Source organism: Ostrinia nubilalis, chromosome 6 (assembly GCF_963855985.1).
Source record: "Ostrinia nubilalis chromosome 6, ilOstNubi1.1, whole genome shotgun sequence".
Taxonomy (NCBI): Eukaryota; Metazoa; Arthropoda; class Insecta; order Lepidoptera; family Crambidae; genus Ostrinia; species Ostrinia nubilalis.
This window is the reverse complement of record NC_087093.1, coordinates 12973208-12994628: the sequence shown is the minus strand read 5'-3', so window position 1 is coordinate 12994628 and position 21421 is coordinate 12973208. Positions and strand designations below refer to the sequence as shown.

Below are 21421 nucleotides of genomic sequence, written 5' to 3'. Positions count from 1 at the left end.
GCTTTTAACGCAAATCTAGTCTTCAAAGCAGTTTAATCGATTTATTTTATTTTCAAAATTGATATTTTATTGTCTATGATGGCCGCAGGAACATCACTATACATGGACTCCCAGCAATAAAGTACGGTAATGCCTCGTACAGATTTTATCGACAAAAATTATGGAACTTGATAGGTTTTAGACCATGCCACGCACCAAAACGTCCGGAAGTTGTAATAGTATTATAGAATAAACGTTAAAAGACTTATTTATTAAATTTTTCAATGCTTAAGTGTCCATTAGAATGAAAGGGTGCTTAATGTATTAAAAAAAATAGAAAATAATTATGATGGGTTAATGTTTTTGGGCGGTTTTTAGGCGGTTTCTGACAATGTCCTTTATGGGCCATCGTTACGAAGAACCCTTTCAACTTTGTTAGAAGTATTTCATTTATGTAATTATACGTGAAAGCTGCGGAGTTGCTGCACAGTGGTGCGCAAAAATATGAAACTTCTCAACGACCTTATTCCTTTGAGATATGGCTGAGAATTGCGACATTCGTACGCCTTCGTGCCCAGCTAATAAGAATATTTATTCGGTTTGTTAAATTTACATGAGTTCGAAACGGAGCCCACTGGGGAACTAGCGACGTCGACTTAGAATTTCTGGTTTGAGAAAAGTTTGTGTGTTTATTAAATTACCTAAAAAAGAATGATAAAAACATTCTGAACCGTATTTTTATTTAGAGGTTATGGAACGACGGATGCTTAAAACTCAATTCTTAAGTTTGAAAATAGTCTCAGATCACACTCAGTCCTATTTTGAGTGCAGACTCGTAGAAAAGGTCAACTGAAACCTGTTTGGTTGAACTTCGAGATTTAACTTCGAAGTTACTTGAGTTTGAATCGAGTTTGAGCTTTTTAGAATAAGCCTGAAATATCATAGCTGTTTTATAAATGCTTATTACTTTAGACTTTAAAAGTACCAAATTAGTATTACTTCTATGTTAAGAAATAAATGATATTGCGAACTTACCGTTATCACAAACAGAACTTTCCAATAAAACTTCTTCTATAATTCGATTTAAACTATGCTTACAGTAATAAATTGAAACGTCGCTACCGACTTCCTAAAGTACCAAACCGGCAGTAGTACACCGAAACACTGTACCTCGCCGCCACATTTTGTGCCTTTTAAGGGATCATAAATACCGCATCGAAGGTTCGTGCCTCCCCGCGATATCCCTTCTGTTCGTATCGGTTCTTTGCCATTTTTCGTGGCCTATACTCAATTTTGTACAATGAAAAGGTGCTGTCGATACTGTACTGACAGGTCATTAGATCTGATACGCCAGAAACGTTTTCCTACGTCTTTTTGGTGATCGTTTTATGAATTTAGAGGTAAAGGTTTTGGTTTTTACGTGATAGGGTCGATAAGCAATTTATTCTTAGGGCCTGTTTCACCATGGTCGTGATAAAGTCTCTTTACAACTTTTGGATAAGGATATCTGGCAGATACGGTAGTCAGAAAATATAATTTGCGTTTTTACGGTATATGGTTACGTGATTACTTATCTCAAAATGTGTTTTCTGTCGCATATTTTTCCATTTGATACTTACCTATTTCATTGTGCACAGCCTTGATTAGAAATTAATTCCACGTTCTTCTTTGATAATTTAGATGAGTATGTATATCGACTTTGCTTATCTAGTTATATTTGACCGGTTCACAAGACGTGATACATAAAAGTATATAACTTTATTCCACACAAATTATTAATTAATATCTATGGGATATTAATCTCAAAGCATGGGTACTTCCCGTTGATGGGTTCTATAACAATACGTGATTCAATTAACTACTATCAGTTATTCATGATCAGTAGCACTTCAGTTGATTATGTACATATACCATGGTTAACCCATAAAGTTGGAGAACACCAACTAGCTATTTGGGTTAACTATTAGGTATGCACACATCCTAAACAGGAGGTTATTATACTAACACGTGATAGAAATGGTTTGGGTGTCGTGTACATACGAGACGGTACCTAATATGAGTTGTTATCTTGGACTAAAGATCTCTAGTAAGAGGTGGTTTGAAAGAATTTTCCATAGTGGGAATAATTAACCAAATGCTTTAGAAAAATATTCACAAAGATCAATTTCGTATCACCGTAAGAAAAATATAATAAAAAAATTCAAAACAATTATTTGAAAACGAATAATCTTCACCCTTTACTATACTCGTAGGTACATAATTTGTAACAAATTAACGCGTACTTTTACACAAATATGACGATTATTTTTAATTAATCTAAAATTATGACGCATAGACTTTTTAGTAAATTGTCAAAAACGTCTATCTTTTTTAGATAAAATTACCAAAGTAATCCTTTTACGGAACTCATTTCCTTATTTCCATGGCTGTCATGAACAGAGATGTTTTACTTCTGAAGAAAACTACCAATTTCAAAAGTTCAGTGAACCCTTTAATCAATCAATCCCAAACTTTACCTGAGATCAATCCTTTCCCAACTGTCTTAAAGGAGGTCATCAAATAAAGGAATTTTATAATCAATTTAAAAGATCCTGCGGTTTTAGCACTGAAGCGTACAACCCAATTTTGGGGTTAAACAACACAGGGACATTTAGATTATGTTTAAACGTCTAGCTAATATCGGTTTAATAGGCTAGATGACAAAAGGACAATGACCAAAAATGTATGGAGTGTGGTCCAAATGTCCACCACTAACAAGACATATGTAGTAAAATAGTCTACTAAATACTGATTCATTATAACCAAACCGCAATCAAAAATATGCTGTCAGTAAAAAGTTATGACTGAATGAAAAGTCTGTTTTTTACCTTTTCATCCGAAAAATGTTCTCATTGCACATTTTGGACTAATCTACGCATGTTATGTCATGTCGCATGTGGCGCGGGGTTATAGATGAATTTTATTAAATATTATACTAACTGTGCCTACGACTTTGTACGCGTGAAAATTGTTTGAATAATATTTCCCATTTTTACAACATTTGTCTTTACTGCTCCGCCCCTATTGGTTGTAGGGTGATGTTATTTATCTTAAAACCATCCTTGATAAATAGGCTATCCATAACAAAAATAATTTTTCAAATCGGACCAGTAGTTCCTGAGATTAGCGCGTAAACTACTACAATTTTTAAACAGTCATAAATTTTTACTGACAGCTTATTTTTTTTTCGTCCCATACTGAAAGTTAATCTCTATTTAAAGGACTATAAGCCAATATAGGTCTCATTGGTGGTGGACATTTGGACCACTTTTGGTCATTGTCCTTTAATTATTTATTCGTCAAACAAATAATTATAAAATAAATTAGACACGTATTTTTTCATTTTTTTTCATAAGTAAATAATCGATTTTCATGCAGTGCTACATCGGGTTGAAATGGCGCGTGACGTCACGCCTATGTTAGATAATTATATTTTTTTTTAATAAGAAGTGACGTCAAGCGACATTTCAGCTTAATATACCTAGTTACTGTAATTATTCATTTATGAAAATTTTAAAAAATACGTGTCCAATGTTTTTTAATTATCTATCTGACGACGAACTAATTCCTTTTTTTTTACCAAGACATCATTCCAATTATGTTAATGTACTCGAACTACGCATTTTACCTTACTTTAGTGTGACTTTGACAGCAACTGCAACGAACTTTAGTCCGAAATGGAGCACGAATTTTGCTTACGATAGCTACTGCTTACTATACCTTTATTATTCTAGCTAGCTAGAGAGTGAATGAATAAAGAATAATAATACATATTCGACATCAATGAAACCAAAAATGATACATCAGTTCATTTAGACAGCCAAACAATATGGATTCTTTGATGAATACGATACTACGAGCAGTCGATTTTGGGAGTTACGTTTTTAGTAATTGTGAAAACGAAAGTAGGTAGTAAAAACATGAACTAAAAAGATAAAAACAAGACAACTTAGTGTTCACAAATGCAGTCGGAGGCATCAATGACTAATTCTTTTGTTGGTGATGCCTCCGACTGCATTTGTGAACACTAAGTTTTCTTGTTTTTATCTTTTAAGTTCATTTTTATGCAGTTGGGTTTTTTGTTTATCTATACTTATAATAAATCTGTAGAAAGCGTACGAAGTCGCGGGCGGCCGCTAGTTCAATAATAATGTTATTTTAATCTTTTTAGCTAAATAACGTGCATGTTTGTAAACTACTTAAAAAGCCCTTTATTTTGATACCCCACTCGATAAGTTTTGGGAAAAAGTTTTTTAAGACATTAATGCGCCTAAAATCCGCCATTTTAAATTTTTTTTCCAACTTTAATTTTTAGCCAGTGTCACTCTCACGATTAAGACGAATCTAACGACACCACTCACGCTAAAATCGATCAAGCCGTTTAGGCTGTAGACCGTGCCAAAGAAATATACATACATATGTACATACATATCCACATACCCACATACATACATACACTCGAAAAACATAACGCTCCTTCTGGCGCAGTCGGGTAATTAGGTATCTATTACGAGATTGTAGCGTAATCTTTTGACTCTAGTCTCTATCAGTGACCACCTTAATAAAGAAAAACGATGCCGCATTCATTTTTATTCCAATGCCTGAAAGGAAAAGCCCTTTTTTGAAGTCCCTTCAGAAAATTAAAAGGAACTTCGCGGAAAATGGCTCTTGATACAATTTGTGACCTGTCGGAGCGGAGCCTTGAGAATTTAAAAAGTATTGCTAATGGTACCGATTCCGAGACTTTGTCGCTTTCAAAACTAAACTTAACAGGCGACAGGACATCAACCAACTACAAAAGTAATCCCAAGGGATTTTGAACTTTATGTGTTTAGAATAAGCATCAAACTCTATTGATATTGCGAGGTGCGTTGTAGGTACACGTAGGTTCTTAATTATGCTAGGCGAATGAAAGATAATAACTGCCATTATTAATGTCAAAAGACCTTTGAAAATTTCTGTCTAACTAGAGAATACGGAGTTTATATATAAACAAAGTGAATATGCCACCCATTTTACCAAGATTTCGCTTTTAGGGACCTCCTCTGTTTCTCGGTCCAATTGAAAGGAAAATGTCCCACTAATTTTAAACAAACTTAATTTTAGGTTGACTATTTAAATTGTTATTTTTTAAATCCCATTTCTTTCAAATGATTATAATAATTTGTATGTGTCAAACCAAAACAGAGTAGGTCTTAATCACCACGCGTTGCCTTGCCACGTTAAAGTGGCAGTTAGGGCAAAATGTTTCAACCACCACGTTAGGGTCCATCACGTTTCTTAACATGGTATATGGGACAAATAAAGTTTCGTTTACCACTTTGAGTTTTTGGTTGACATAATTTTGTCCCTACTGCCACCCGTGGCAGCTGGCAGGGCAACGTGGTGGTTGAGACCTATTCGAAATTCACACGGGCAAAACTATGGACAGAAGCTAAACTATACCATTTATAATTGGTTAGTTGACACCACAAAGCAATTAGGTATTAACTGCCAAAAAAAACATACCAACCGAATTGAGAACCTCCTCCTTTTTGAAGTCGGTTACGTCGGAGAAAATTTTCTAAAAGAACCTAATACCCCGGAAAATCCAATCAGTTTTCAATTGACCGTAAAATATGATTTAGTGGCTTTGAAAACAATAAATAGTTGATAAGTTTATTGAATTGGTGAAAAAGTGACGTGAAAGTTAAAATAGTTTTTGCCACATTACATTGAGAATTTACTGATAGGTCAGCTACCTTATTAATAGGTCTTCAAGGCCAGGGTGAATAGGCGCTGACAGGGCAGGTATGTACCTACCACCATCCTAGACTGCATCTCACTTACATCAAGTGTGATTGCAGTCAGATACTGGATACCTTGCCTTACTTTACATAAAAAAGTGTCTATAATATAAAAATTAATCGCAAAATATGTTGGTAAGCGGATAACGCAGCAACGCCTGGACCAATTTTACCAACTCTTTTTTTTTTTTCGTTGAAGTCCAAGAATCGTTTTTACGGCGAATAATTTCCGGGATATCCCTTAAAACAGCCCTTTTTTCACGCGGGCGAAGCCGTGGGTGGAAAGCTAGTATAAAATAATTTGGACATTAATTTGAGATCCTAATTTATGATAGAACTAGCGGCCGCCCGCGACTTCGTACGCGTGGATCCCGTTTTACCTCCTTCATCTATCTTACGCGGTTTAGATTTTTTCATACAAATGTTTTTTCCCGGTTACTCCCGTTCCTGTGGGAATTTTACAATATCCTGTTGTAACTAAGCTTTAATTTTACTAAGGTACCTGCATGCCAAATTTCAAGCGTCTAACTTAAGCGGTTTAGATTTTTCATACAAAAGGATTTTCCCGCTAATTCCCGTTCCTGTGGGAATTCCTAAGTATATTATAACCAGCTCAGGAGTATGAAGAATAATTGTACCAAGTTTCGTTAAAATCCGTCGAGTAGTTTTTGTTTCTATAAGGAACATACAGACAGACAGACCGACAGACAGACAAAAATTTTACTGATTGCATTTTTCCCATCAGTATCGATCACTAATCACCCCCTGATAGTTATTTTGAAAATATATTTCATGTACAGACTGGACCTCTCTACAGATTTATTATAAGTATAGAAGTACGAGCATCAGTTGGTCTGTAAACTAACTTATTAGTGAATGTGACTCATTAGCAAAGGCTTAATGAGTCTACATGGGAAACACGTTTTCAGGACATTCAGCACATTTTCAGCTGAAAAACATGTAAAGGTCTTTAAAGGCAACACTTTAACGTGTTAAATTAATTAAGTTTTATTTTAATAGAGGTGTCATCATAAATATAAAGTAGCAACTGAACTGCCATTATGACATGCCAATAATCTAAAGGCAGTTTTTGACAGTTAACTGATGTTAGGTAGGTACTTGGAATTTAAGGCTGGGTTGCACCATCTTACTTTATCTTTGACAAACGTAAAAAATCTGTCAAACTCCATACAAAAAGCACCGGTTATCGCTATAGTTACTGTTAAAGTTAGGTGGTGCAACTCACCCTTAGACTTCATTAAGAGTAGGCGCACACCGTTGATTTTTAGTTGGCCGATAGTTGTGCCCGATTTCAAATTGTATGAAGAATCGGCCAAATCGAATCGGCGTAGTGTGCGCACTCCCATACATGCCCATACTGATCAACAGCCCGACTAAACTATCGGCCGACGAAAAATCAACGGTGTGCGCCTACTCTTATGGTGCGGCAACAAGCCTGGCGGTGTCAGACTTTGTGGCTGCCATAGGCATCCGCCATCAAACGTTCGAAGAACAACTTGGAATCGAGCCCAGAGCAGTTAGTATCAGATAAAGCCAAGATTGAAGAGATCCGAATATACATTATGAAATCATAAAATATCAAACAAAAGTAAGTTTGCATAGACGGTAAAAACAGTATGAACATTAGTCCAGTTGCATAAGTTAATATTCGTAAAAAACTGCATTTCTTTTAAATACCTATAGGTAACTTTACATAACTATAGTTTTTAAGGTACCTAAAAGCTACAATATGATTGTTAATAATAACAACGAAATAATTTTCATAACTTCTGGTTACAAATATATGGAGTACTAAATACTTGTACATAGTAAACAAAATATTCAGTTATAATGACTATAGTTAGTTAGATTGAAAAAGTTTCGTTTGGGCGGTAATTAAAATAAATAGAATCCTAGCTATTTACGATGGTAAAATTATAGCAACACCTATAGTTGCACCCGGGATGAACACTAGATTCAAATGACATTTCCGTTTCCAACCCCTAAGCCATTTTAAAAGACCTATCTAACGATACCCCACAAGATGGGGTAGAAGATGAAAAAAAATTCATCCCCACTTTACATGTAGGGGAGCTACCCTAAACATTTTTTTTTTCCAAATTTTAATTTACCGTTTTGTCGGCGTAATTAATATACATATCGCACACCTAGATCTAAACTGAGACAACTCAAAAATTGCCAATTTTGACTTATGCTTGTATTCAAATACTCGGTTATCATACGCATCTTTCCAACATAACAGGTTTAATAAAGCCTTGATCCATTTGCCGCTAGATGGCGATAACTTACTTTTGTTGAATCAACGCTTGTCAACCCCTTCCACCTAAACAAGCGTTTTGTCAGTTGACCTTCGCTAGTATCAGAGAGTGCACGTATTAAAATAAACGAAAACGCGGATATTTAGATTTGTTACAGTTAAGCAGAAAATATATAATGAGTTAATTTGAGTAGTAACAGTATTGATGAATTGTTCTGCAATAGTCAACCAGATCATTTTGACTTGTTTCAGTTTTGTTTGATAAAGTAACTTATATTTTGTTACTATTTTGAGTTGAGTTTGTTTTGATGAATCAACTTGTGAATTTCTAGTTGGCGTAGTTTTGTTGGAACAAATTTCAATTCAATGTTTTTCTATACAAAACGCGTAGTTTTGCATGTTTCACCTAAAATCAGGTACAGTATGATAATCCCTGTTTCTAAATAAAGTTATTTTTATTCAAACTGTTCAACTGTTGTGTTTGAGAAGAGTGTTTTGAGTTAACTTACTATTGTTGGATAAGTAAAAATTACAGTGGATATTTTTTTTTATTTTCCGAAAAAAATATGCCAGGTCGTTTTCTTGTAAAAATTTTGAGAGAACAGTGTAAAGATAGTTAAAATGGCAATGTACAGACGACGGCACTTCAAGTTAAACACTGTAGTAACTAATGTAGTTGTAATACAAGTGTATAGTCTGTTATGCTGTTGTCTGCACAAGAGATAAAACCTTTTTTATAATGTAGAAATAAAAAATAATGTAGTAAAAAGGTCTATAATAAGTAAATAAATAATAAATAAACATATCAATCGGCTGATGCTAAGAAAAAGTGGCTGAAGAAACTCAAACACCTATCATGTTTACCATGTCATGAAATCTTCATTTATATCTCTTATGCTGATCCAAATCGTGTTAAAAAAGAACTGTTTTCTCAAACAATTCCTAAATTGATGATTAAGGATATCGAAACATTCAATTAAAACCACTTTAATAGGGCAGGAAGAGGACTCAGCAACATCTTGAAATTTTGAAATACAGAGGACCAAAGAACGTGGAAGAGATGACATTTGAAAGTTTTATGACACTAAAATCTTGCAAAAAATGTGGGCAACTAATTTGGTTTTAGATGAAAATCGGAATCAAGTTAAATGGCACGATATAAAAATTTTAAGAGTGGAAAAGGAGAACTCAAATCTCAAAATGTCCAGACAAAACTGATTCAAGTCTAAATGTACTTTATTATTTATACAAAGTCATTCTCCTAAAATGTAACAACTAATAAAACTGCGATTAAAGGTAAAAAGGATAGATTTTTTGATCCAGTTTATACACAGGGTCATTTCACGGCCTATCAATAATCCAAAATAAAACTGAGTTTCATAACTTCCCTAACAAAAAATGTAGTAATACGTTTTTTTCGCCTCCTGAAAAATGCCCTTTTTTGAGTTGTCTCAGTTTAGATCTAGGTGTGCGATATATCCACAAAATTACAGCTCTGTAGTGCCAATAGTTTCCAAGCAAAACCTCGGACAGACAGACAGACATATCGAAACTATAAGGGTTCCTTGTCAGGACTACGGAACCCTAAAAAGTGGCTATGTGACCATCCAGAAACCCTAAACATTGATTACTTCATAAAAAAATAACATCTCCATTAAGGTCAAGTATTTATAACATATACCTAATCATGGCAACACTATACGAAGCTCCAGGAATTTTAATTTCGGCATAACTGTTGCGTTCGGTATAAATACTTATACGAAAACAAATAATATCGAGATAACAAGCCCTCACGAGTTTTTCAATGTTTTCCTTTTTTCTGGCCCTTAAAATAATTTCGTAGGATTTTCATATATCAAAGTCTGCGAATAAGAGGCTTTTATATGGTAGAGTTTCACACTAAAGGGGTTCAATGTAAAAAGGTCTAAGGGTAAAACTTATACATCTTGCTTATAAAACTTATACATCTTGCTGATAAATTCACTTTAGAACCAATCCTTTTTACTTAAACGAGATTGCGTGTTTTAAAAACTGTTTTTAAGCTAGTTTCGAGATAATACGGTGTGGAACAGTTTCGGCACGTTTTCAATATTGGAACCTCTACTTTTATCGAATTATTGAGAGGACCGGGTAACATTCAACCGGTTGATTAAATTCCCCGTCAAATGTTGAGACTTGCGACTTTAGAACGGTTATGAAATGGCTGACGTTGCCTTTATGAGAACGAGGTAGTATTTTGCTAATTGGTGTATTATAAGGTTATTTTTCCTCACTTAATATCAAATATGAAATTGCGGTAATTATAATATTGATTGAATTAGCTGTTAATTGCTGTTGCTAATAATTATATGACATAATTTGTTTATTATAATGGTAATACATAATACAGCTTATAATGCAAAATATTCCATCACTAAATTTCAAAAACACAGCAAAAGTCCAACCCAAACGAATATCTAAGTGAAACTTCCAACGAATTTTTACTTAGTAACAAAGTATACTCAACGGGCTGCAAACTTTTAATGTACAATCTGCGACCGAAACTTTTCGATTAGGTCGAATTTCCGAGCACTTTTCACGCGAATTTTTTCAACTTTTTTTTGTAAGTAACACTTCGGAAGGTTTGTTACCTCGGTTCGGAATCGTTTACAGAGACATGGTCGCGGTGCGAGTTACGTGCGCGCGGTGTGAGTGCGCGCGATAGACTGCGGTGCCGAAGCAAGATCCGTCCGCCCTAGGTTGATGGGCGCCCTATGAATTGTACAGTCATCACACATTTTATTGTATACTTCTAATAGATGCGAGTTCTCAACAGATTCTAAATTCGAAATCTGTTGAGAACTCGCATCTATTAGAAGTATACAAGATGCAACGGTGTTTAGATTGATGTACTTTCGTCTGTGTATAATGCATATTCGTGTTAGGAAATAAACCCACGAATATGTATAACTGTGTAGTGTACATACAAATTGATTCTTCCTAAATAGCAGAATTTAAAATACTTACATTAATTATTGTAATAGTGAAGGATTATAATGTTATAATAAGTAAGAATAAGTTCTAGTAATATTGGATCGTTTTTATTAAAATTATGAATCATGCGGGGTTGAGAGTTCTTACTTGTAAAAAATATTCTTACATTATTTATTTATTTATTCTTTGATGCCACATAAATCAACTGGTACAATTGGACCGACGACCTTATAAAGGTAGCGGGAAGGCGCTGGATGCAGGTCACCACCAACCAGCCATTGTGGAAATCATTGGGGGAGAGACCTACGTTCAGCAGTGGACGACGGACGTCCTATGGCTGAAATGATGATGATGATGACAATTGGTGAGCTTAATTCCTTAAGGCATTCTTCTTCAAAAAAGCTTAGGGCTAAAACTTTGGGATAGTGATGAAGATAGGTGTCAGAGTCACTCAATTGGCAGTATTTTAGTACACACGCATCCCTATTTATTTAGTACTAGCTTTTGCCCGCGGCTTCACCCGCGTGAAATTTAGTTTCACAGATCGTCATAAATTATAGCCTATACGTTATTCTGGATTATAAACATTAATACTGTAAAGTTTCGTCAAAATCCGTTCAGTACTTTTTGCGTGAAAGATTAACAAACATCCAGACATCCAAACTTTTGCATTTATAATATTAGTAGGATATGTTATTCTGGATTATAAACATTAATACTGTAAAGTTTCGTCAAAATCCGTTTAGTACTTTTTGTGTGAAAGAGTAACAAACATCCAGACATCCAAACTTTCGCATTCATAATATTATTAGTAGAATATGAGCTGTTATGATAGCATAAGCGTTATTATTAATCCCCGGCCGTGGAAATTCGGTTATCATTACCGGTAATGAGCTAACACCAGTTTAACCAGTTTGATGCACGAGTTAATGAGGTGGGATCAATCTAGTTACTCGCGGATTACGTGGTATGGCGACTTGTAGGTTATACAGGGTGTACTGTGGATATGAGAAGGAATAGAATTAAATTGATTGACCGTCCTAAATTTCAATGCTAAACATTACATAATATGAATCTGAAAGTTTGTAAGGATTTTAACTACTTTTTCACGCAAAGACGACTGAATGGATTTTGATGAAACTTTGCAATGTCATTGTTTATACATCCGAATTTTAATAGCTTAAAATCATAGGCCACAATTCAAAACGACAAAAAATACTTAAAATGTTTTTCAGCATAATGAATTTCTTAAAATGTATCATGATTTTTCATTCACAAATTTGTTCAGAATCGGTTAAAATATAAATATTTGTAAGTCATTGCTATTTTATGATATAGATTACAGTAAAAACATTGATGAAGTAACAAAATCATATTAAATATAGGTACTAGTACTAAGATGCCTAACGCTTATTTTCACAGTTTTTCCTATAATTATTTTATGCAATAAACCATCGGCAATCGTGTACAAATTATGCTGTAAATACACCACAAGCATAAAAGAAATAGCCTTTAGTGTTTCAGGAGCAAACAGAAAAAGAACGGGTAGTTTGATATTCCTGGAAACGCTGGTAAAAATGTAGGTAATTTATCAACTCCATGCACAGCTGTCGTGGAAATAACTTCGATATTGCGTTTTCATTTTCCAACGTAATTTTCCATGGAAAAAACATATTTAACGTGGATTTTAGTTTAGCAAATAATAGGTATACCTTTACCGTACCTGTAACACCTATTTTTTCAGGCTTTGATAATTCATTCAAAATGGCGCTTATTTTTAAGAGGCAGTGTTTAGCTGAAGGCTATTATAATTTACTTATTCATTGACGTCCGAACTAATGACTTTCCTTATAATGGTAAGAGTGGAAAAATTTCATTTACATTCCGAAAGAAATTATGTTTTCCATTCATCAACCGACTTCAAAAAAGGAGGAGGTTCTCAATTCGACCCGTATGTTTTTTTTTTTCTATGTTTGTTACGCGATAACTCCGCCAATTATTATGAACCGATTTGAACAAATCTTTTTTCTGCGTATAGGTAATACCTCAAGGGTGGTCCCATTTAAATTTAATAATAGAAAAAACAACCCCCAAGGGTGGAAAATTGGGGATGAACTTTTTTATACGCAATATCTCCGCCGATTATAAATCAATTTGAACGATTATTTTTTTGTTGAATAGGTATTATCAAAAGGGTGGTTTCATGCGAATTTGAAGAAAATATTTCACCCCCAAGGGTGGAAAATTGGGGATGAACTTTTTTATACGCAATAATTTCAATTTTTAGTTTTTTTTGTGTTCACGCATTTAAAGTCGGTTTTATTTTTTTAAAAAGTTAATTATTTTTGTAACCTTTTGGCTTAAAATAACTTTAATTTATCACTTATTATTATTTATTACGTAGATGAATAAAATTTGTAGTCCATTATCATCATCTCCAAAAACAATACTAAAAGTGATCTCTGAACCTCCATTAAAAACTTTATAGCTGAAAAACCAATTTGAAGCAAGTAAAGGACATTTAAGGCTGAGTTGCATCAACTTACTTTTGACGTTAATTGTTTGAAAGATTTTTGACGTTTGTTAAAGTCAAAATAAGATGGTGCAACCCAGCCTTTTCATTGTTATTATTATTGCAGTTGACTCTATATTTCTTCTACCAAAGATTACATAAGAAAAGTGAAGCGGTCAAGCCAATAATTCACCGGCAAGCGACGTTTAACCAACTAAATCGAAAGGCGTCATAAAATGGCAGGGTTCCCTTTATTGCTCCCGAGAACTCGATGTTAGCAAGTGGCTCTCGATTAACCTTTAAAGTCCCAGACGGCATACATTAATGCCATAACAATTGATTTATCTATTGTGTCTAGATTCGCGGGCCTTGAAGGATTAAACAATTACTACTTAATCGAGTAGTGGGAATTGAGATCTTTTTAGTACTGCAGTCTGCACTTTTAGAGTCAATGTATTTGTATTTGCTACATAACGCTGGTTTAGCAATTATGAGTTGAAAATGGCTTTTCATGTTTGTTCTTGTATCAGATTGCCACGATAGCTGCGTTGCAGGTTTGAATCTCTCTGACGGAAAAATTCAGTTGAATGCGCACATTTATATAGCTGAAGTTAGGATTTGTCTACCTACTTGTATTGTTCATAATAAAAAAAAGCTCTTAGCCATGAGTTATTGCTGCGATTTTATCTTTTATTTTATGTTTTAGTAAAATTTAAAACCAAAAAAGATAGGAAAATATTCTTTATTGCACACCACACATTAACTGACAAATTAAATACAAAACAGACTTTAGGCGCTTTTATTCTTCTATTGAATATTATAATAGTTGATCTCCGTTTCACCTCCAGCTAAACCATAAACTGCTAACACTGTACACAGTAGGTATCACACTTGTATTGCAAACCGCAAACTACTAGTCTTGTGCCACGGTTGCAGCTGTAATCTGCATTTAGTTACCAGCAGTTGCAGGTCGGCCCAGATACACGCGGCGAGATTGCAGCGGATATTGCCGCTTCAATCGCTGGCCTGTAAACAGCGCGGGTTTTACTGTGGAAAATGTCATATTTGGAATTGAATGTTGGGTTTTGAAACGTTCGATGCCATGGTTCTATTAAAGTGTGAATCTATGTAAGCGAAGTCAAAATCAAAAATCAAAATCAAAAATATTTATTCAGTTTAGACCACAAGTGGCACTTATGAACGTCAATAGAAAATAATAAAAAAAGAAAAGGTAGCCCTTATGGGGCACTTTACATGTCTCCTTATCTTTTGGGCCCTACCAGCCCTATCAGACTGACTTACTCACTCACTTTCACGAAATCTCAGAAACTACAAGTGCTAGAAGTCTCAAATTTTGCATGGGGGGTTCCTTTTAAAACGTAGCTGCTCATTAAGACGGGATTTTGCAAAATACAACCCCCAAGAGGGGTAAAACGGGATCCCGTGTACGAAGTCGCTGGTGGCCGCTAGTTTTGGATAAATATGCCATTATACTTTGGTGCCATGGAAATCCCATCGGGAGTACTTAAAGGTTAATGTGATGATAATGTCATATTTTATACCCAGAGAATGTCATATTTCATGCTGCCATAGAAATTTTGTTGTACCTAATTTTAGGCTAGGAAACTAATAGTTACGCTACTTATCTATCTAACATAAGTAATGACAAAACTAAACCACATTCACAAAGCATACATTATGTGTTGTAATATAATGTATAAAGGCTACCTTTTTTTTTAATATTATTTACTATATTTTAACGTTCATAAGTGCCACTTGTGGTCTAAACTGAATATTTTTGATTTTGATTGTTGCTTTTGCCAAAATGAGACTTTTTTTATTTCAAAATACCTATTCGACACAACTCGAAACTTTTGAAAACATAGATTAGATAGCACACTACATAACAGTTAGATTAGAGAAATACAAAATGCACAATGTAGACGATAACACACCTGCCTACTGTAGAATTGGCACGCCTCATTGATCATATTCTAGGACTTCTAAAAATAAGCCCTTCTACGACGAACGTAGACGAATACGCTGACAAGTCATTCTATGAGCTTATAAAAATATGCCCTCCTACGAACGTCCATGTAGACAAATCCGCAGACAATCGCTAGTTCATAATAACCCTTTAATGTCCTTCAAATTTCGCGAGGACACCCCGAACATTTAATTAGGCCTGTCACACAAACACATTTAATTCCTCATGATAAATTAATTCTGTCAGTCTTAAAGTGATCTCACAGACGCAGCCCTCCAAATTTATTAAATCCCTCTCTATGTGAGACTCATGTGAATGAGGGTGTGACAAGGAAGATTATATTCTTGTTGCAAGTTTGGGGGCAAGTTTTTCTTATCTACCTTAAACGTTAACGTCTGTTGTTCTGAATAAAAATAATAAAAATAGGCTAACTTTATGTATCAGGATTCAGGATTACGGGCTAATTTGATATTTTCATAAATTAACGAAAATAATTATATTATGGGTAACCTGGTTTAAATAAATTAAATGAAACCTTAAACGGCGATATTTCAATTTCATTAAAAATAGCATTTAAAAACATCTCTCAATTCATTTCTCTCTGAAGTAAGTGAAGGTAGGTAGATACAGAATGCAGATGAGGGATTAATGCCCGTTTTCACCATCAATCCTTAATTTTTAAGTGACCCCTATGACAACAGAAATCCAGTTATTTGTTACCATTGGGGTCACTTAAAAATTAGGGATTGATGGTGAAAACGGGCATAAGGTACTTGAAGGAGGTAAAAGATAAGGGACCATGTCAGTAGAGTGAAAAGTAAGCAATATTATAACAGAAGTGTAACTATGAATAAAGCACGTTTTTACAGTTTCAGTATTTTATCTTGAATAGTTTCAGTGATATCAGGTCCATATTAGTTAAAGTTTGTGGTTGGTTGTGGATAATAGTCTCAAGTTTGAATCAAGTTTTGTGATCATAAAGACTTTATCAGAATGAATATAAACTTATTCATTTATTTAGATAATTTTATTCTATATCTATGACCGAAGGTAGAGTCGAATAGTAAATAATGTACCATCTCGGACTGCATCTCACTTGACACCAGGTGCTATTGTGGTCAAATACATGCATAAAAAAGTGGATTCCTTCATTTGCTTCTGTCGCTTGAGAATACGACATTCTCCTGCACTAATTATTCCTTAGGTGATGATGTAGCCATAACGCTGGTGATTTTTTAAGCTTTTTTTCGAGCAGATGTCGTGCCTTTACTAATTGGTGTAAGCATCATAAGGCAGAGAACTCACTTCTATTATTATTGCAGATCAAAGGATATGTAGATTTAGGTACTAAGATAATACGAGATCGAAAATAATGTAAGTAGATACGTTCGTTGAACCTTATTTCGAGGGCCAAAGCTAATGTTTTCCTAAGTCGACCTTTTCGAAATAAAAGGCTACCCCTTCAACCTTTTCAAATAGTGAGGAACATGGCGAAAACGGGCTCAAGCCAATATTATTATGACTTCGTTACGATATAGCTCAAATTACAGTTTAAATTGAATTGTCACGTCCAATTTCGTTTATACTTATTTTTTACGTTTAAAATAGTGGTTATTCTGCCAAAAAAGAACGTCATATTTATCTGGATGCTTATTTTATTCAGCTCAAAAGTTAAAAGTCGTTAATAAAGATAAATATAGATAAAAACCTAGCTCTATGTATGATGAAAACCAACATTTTATTTAAGCTTATTATTTATTGTCCAAGGTCGCAGAATTGCTAAAATCAAGTGCCATTGCAGTTGCTAAAAATCAAGTGACGATGGCCGTTGGGGCAGAAAAGTTGTCGAGTAGTGACCAAGGGCTGGAAGACGATCTGGTAAAGGTCGCGGGAAGAACCTGGGTGCGGGAAACGCAGGACCGTTCACTATGGAAAGCCTTGGGGAGGCCTTTGTCCAGCAGGGGACGTCATTTGGCTGAAACGAACGAACGATTGTCCAAGGAATACAAATCTTACTTAGTCCCTCTCAATAATACAATTCATAGCTGTTCATTAGATAGACACCTCATTACACACATGCGGGCTACATTATTTAATTTACCGAAGAGAGAAGCTTGAGAGAAGCAATTGTCTTCAACAAGATAGACGGGTCCGTGTTTAGTATTTATAGCACAACTTACTTTTATCTATACTACAGACGACAGCACATCAGACTATACATTTTTGTCACAAAATAACCTCTATTACGTCGAGATAAGAGCCACTGTGTTTAGCTTGAAGTGCTGTCGTTGTTTAAAAATAATCCCAGTGTGATTATTCAGACCGTTCGCCTTTCAATAGATTTTTTTGGGCTAAGCAATTTAGTTAAAAGCTTCTCTTGAACTTTCTCATTCCTTTGGGTTTTTAACAAACGTTTGTACAAACATCTTGGCATTAGGTAACAAGGAAATGGATTTAGATTCTGGAAAATGTTGCGATCGCTAATTTTGCTGACAAATGTTTGTGTGTTGGAAGGTTGGAACAAACAGATCTATAATAAATCAATCTAAGTATCTTAGTTCGTTTTTCAGTGCCAAAAACTTACTAATCTTAATCAACGTACCTACATACTTTATAATACAATGGAGCTATGGGATTTTAATATTGAACATAGTGGCTTCTTAACTTGAAACAAACTTTTTCCTTTTCCAAAATTTTATAGACGGTTTGTTCGGAAGTATAAATAAGGATACTTCTCATATTTTTCTTATTTCAAAAGCTCAATGGTGCTTTTATTCGAAAATTCACTTTAATTATCAGTAAGACTATCCCTAATATTGTATTTTCTAACCAACATTTCATTCCGTCAAAATATTGTTACTCTAAACGACGTCATATAAAAATGCAAAACTTTTAGTCAATCATATTTTCGCTTTACATTTTACTGCTAATAAGATTCATAAACTTTTCTCTTAAAAAAGACAACAGATATTTCCATTTAAAAAGTATCGCCAGAAGTAATGTAATGAAAAGCTGGAACGAGGGGCTATGAATGAGCTCGGAACGGTTTTGACGGGCCTGTTCCCAAACAGTCACACCGAAACGTGTAACTGTTATTCGTTGGAGAAAAAATCCTATCAATTCACACTGTTACTCGTTAGAACATTTGTTTTACCTATCTTTCCAACGGTTCACACACACCTTTAATGTAAGTTTATTAGATTTCGTTACTAAGAAACCATGTAAAAATACATTAAAATCTGTCCATCTGTTCGAAAGTACAGATTAGAGTGTGACCGGTTGGGAAGATAGGTAAAAAAATGTCCTAACGAATGATAGTGTGACTTAGGCTATATTCAGATGGCAAAATTTTCAAATCGCGCGACTAAACATCGTAATATTTACATACAACCGATCACATGAGCGCTCGTTAACGCGCGTCAGCGAGCGTTGACGCGGCGCTCTGATGCGCGCTTTGACAGCTATGTAACTTCCGTTGATTGTTTGAGTTTGACAGATGAGCGCGTGCTTCCACCGCAATAGCTTCTTCCACGTCCATTTTCTAAGCTCTTTCGAAACAGACTGACGAGCTCCTTGCAACGCGCGTTAGCGCTTGTCATGTGAACTCTTTATAAATTCCGCGTTGACCTGCGTTAACACGCGTTACATGTGAACATAGCCTTAATGGGATTTTTTCTCAGCGAGTCTCAGTGTTACACGTTACGGTGTGACTCGCCGGGAACTTTGACGGACGTGTCTTTGATGGCACTTGTTGCGTGCTCTTAGTCTTGTTATTTTATTTTCGGGACTTTTTCTGCCTTCTTTTGTTTGTTTTTAATAAGTAATCGACATCTGAGTGACATTGCCGCGAAACGTTTATGCGAGTCGCGTCTGTAATTCCGAAAGAATGACTGGGTCTTACAATTAGGTGCCTTCGAATCAGACAGGCTGTTACGTTTTGTTGAGCATATTGAGTATGTATTTTTTGCCTATAAATCAGTTTCAGTTACTTTTTATAAAAATAATGCAAGTACAAAGAATCATAATATTTTCTGATGATGAATTTAACCATAAAATTTGTGACGTATTTTCCTATCCTGATACTATCTACATATAACTTTATGTTGCGCGTTTCTCAACTGACTAGTTAGAGACTCTCTGATTTACCTAATTCATAATAAAATTTACTATATGAGATTACTTAGGTACTGGTTCTCATACATGTTCACATTTAGATGACATATCAAATGTTCAGAATGCCATTGTGATTTCGGAGCGTGCATGTATTTTCATTTAGCGCTTCCATTTCAATCTCGCTCGTTGACAGCTGACACATAGTGTTACAACAATAGTTAAATTAATTGTGCCCCCATTCATCAAACAACGTCATATCCCCGACCCTTTCAGCAAGGTAGGTTTTTGCTGCTAATTTATTTATATTACAATTAATCACGCTGGACAGACGCTCACCGCTATCAGGGAGGGACCAAACAATCGTTAGCCTTTAGTTTACTGAGGTCCATTTATGAATTAACGAAGTAGGAATCTGCATTCAGGAATAGAAGGCATAAGATTTGAATGAGTTTTAATCGAGTTTTGAACGTTAGTTTTGTAAATACGACCATAATAATTACGTATTTTCTCAGTTGGTGACTCTCAACTGATAATGTCAAGGCAATATAGACTATTAAACTTTAGTTTAGTGCTGAAAATCTAATGGGTTATTAATTGAGTTGTCACTTGTTAGGAAAATCAGTAGTTATTTCGTAGACCCTATTTATTATTACCTCATTTTGAAAACCCGAACTAAACAGTCGTAAAAATATCCCCTGAATCATATTATTATTAGACGATGCACGAGTTATTTTCAAATGATAACTTCGTATCATTTTCAATGCCACCGTGTAATACTTGCATACCTATTCTTCCTTTCAAACACGGACCACAGTATTTTGTCACGAATTTAATACCTAACGGATTTGCAATGTAATCTGTGAGACGCGAGGTTTTATGCTCTCGCTCGGTTCCAAATCTACGTTTATGATCCCCACAATGTTGATTTATTTAAGGAAAACATGTTTTTGGCGTAAAATTACATTCTATGACGATGAAAATTGTACGTAATTATGGATCAGGATCAGGAGGTGATAATGTTTTCCAATTTGTCTGAAATTAAAGTCAATCTAGGCACTTTACTTATTCACGTAAAGAACCGACGTCTTTATAATTACTAATTAGCAATAAATGTTTTTTTTTACTTGGTATTTAAAAACTGTGCTATGTTATACTTAAAAAGCACAGAAGGTACTAATTTATAATATTTAATTTTCTTTTGCAGTGAAAACGTAGCTAACTTTTTAGTCAATGTTGAGGTATTATACTCATATTAAGTATAAAGACAGTAGGAAAACCCACTGTGTTTGCCAACATTGTGCCAGACTGCCCTAAAATACCTACTGTAGGTAAGAATGTTTTTTTTCCATTATGTGACTTGAAGTGGGTATGACAATACAATCCTTTATTTGTGTACGAGGCCCATAAAATCGCGGTAAGCCAGTGAGGTTGCGTGTTAGAATTGAATTTACAGGCACTATGTATATTCGTGTGTGTAAATATTTTCTGAAATACACAGCCATACATTATCCCCGTGTATTTAAGTAATTCCTATAGCGTAGGACCTCCACCCACAAGGTGGACCGACGACCTCATAAAGGTAGCAGGAAGGCGCTGGATGCAGGCCGCTACCATTTATAGGTATTTATATTTTCAGATGGGTAGATCTTACTATTACCTACCTTATGTACCAGAATGATATTATTGATTGTTAAGAAGTTAATGACATAATGTTGATCTCAAGCAGATGTCCTAAATAATTTGAGTTATTTAAC

At 34.7% G+C, this 21421-nt stretch overlaps 1 long non-coding RNA gene across 1 annotated transcript in view; it reads right to left on the bottom strand.

Annotated features, from left to right (window-relative positions):
- Positions 1–10775, bottom strand: part of LOC135072665 (uncharacterized) — a 38118-nt gene extending 27343 nt beyond the window's left edge. Inside the window, exon 1 of the long non-coding RNA XR_010257473.1 lies at positions 10713–10775. This is a non-coding gene — a long non-coding RNA (uncharacterized LOC135072665). The remainder of the gene's footprint in view (positions 1–10712) is intronic.
- Positions 10776–21421: the final 10646 nt, after the last annotated feature.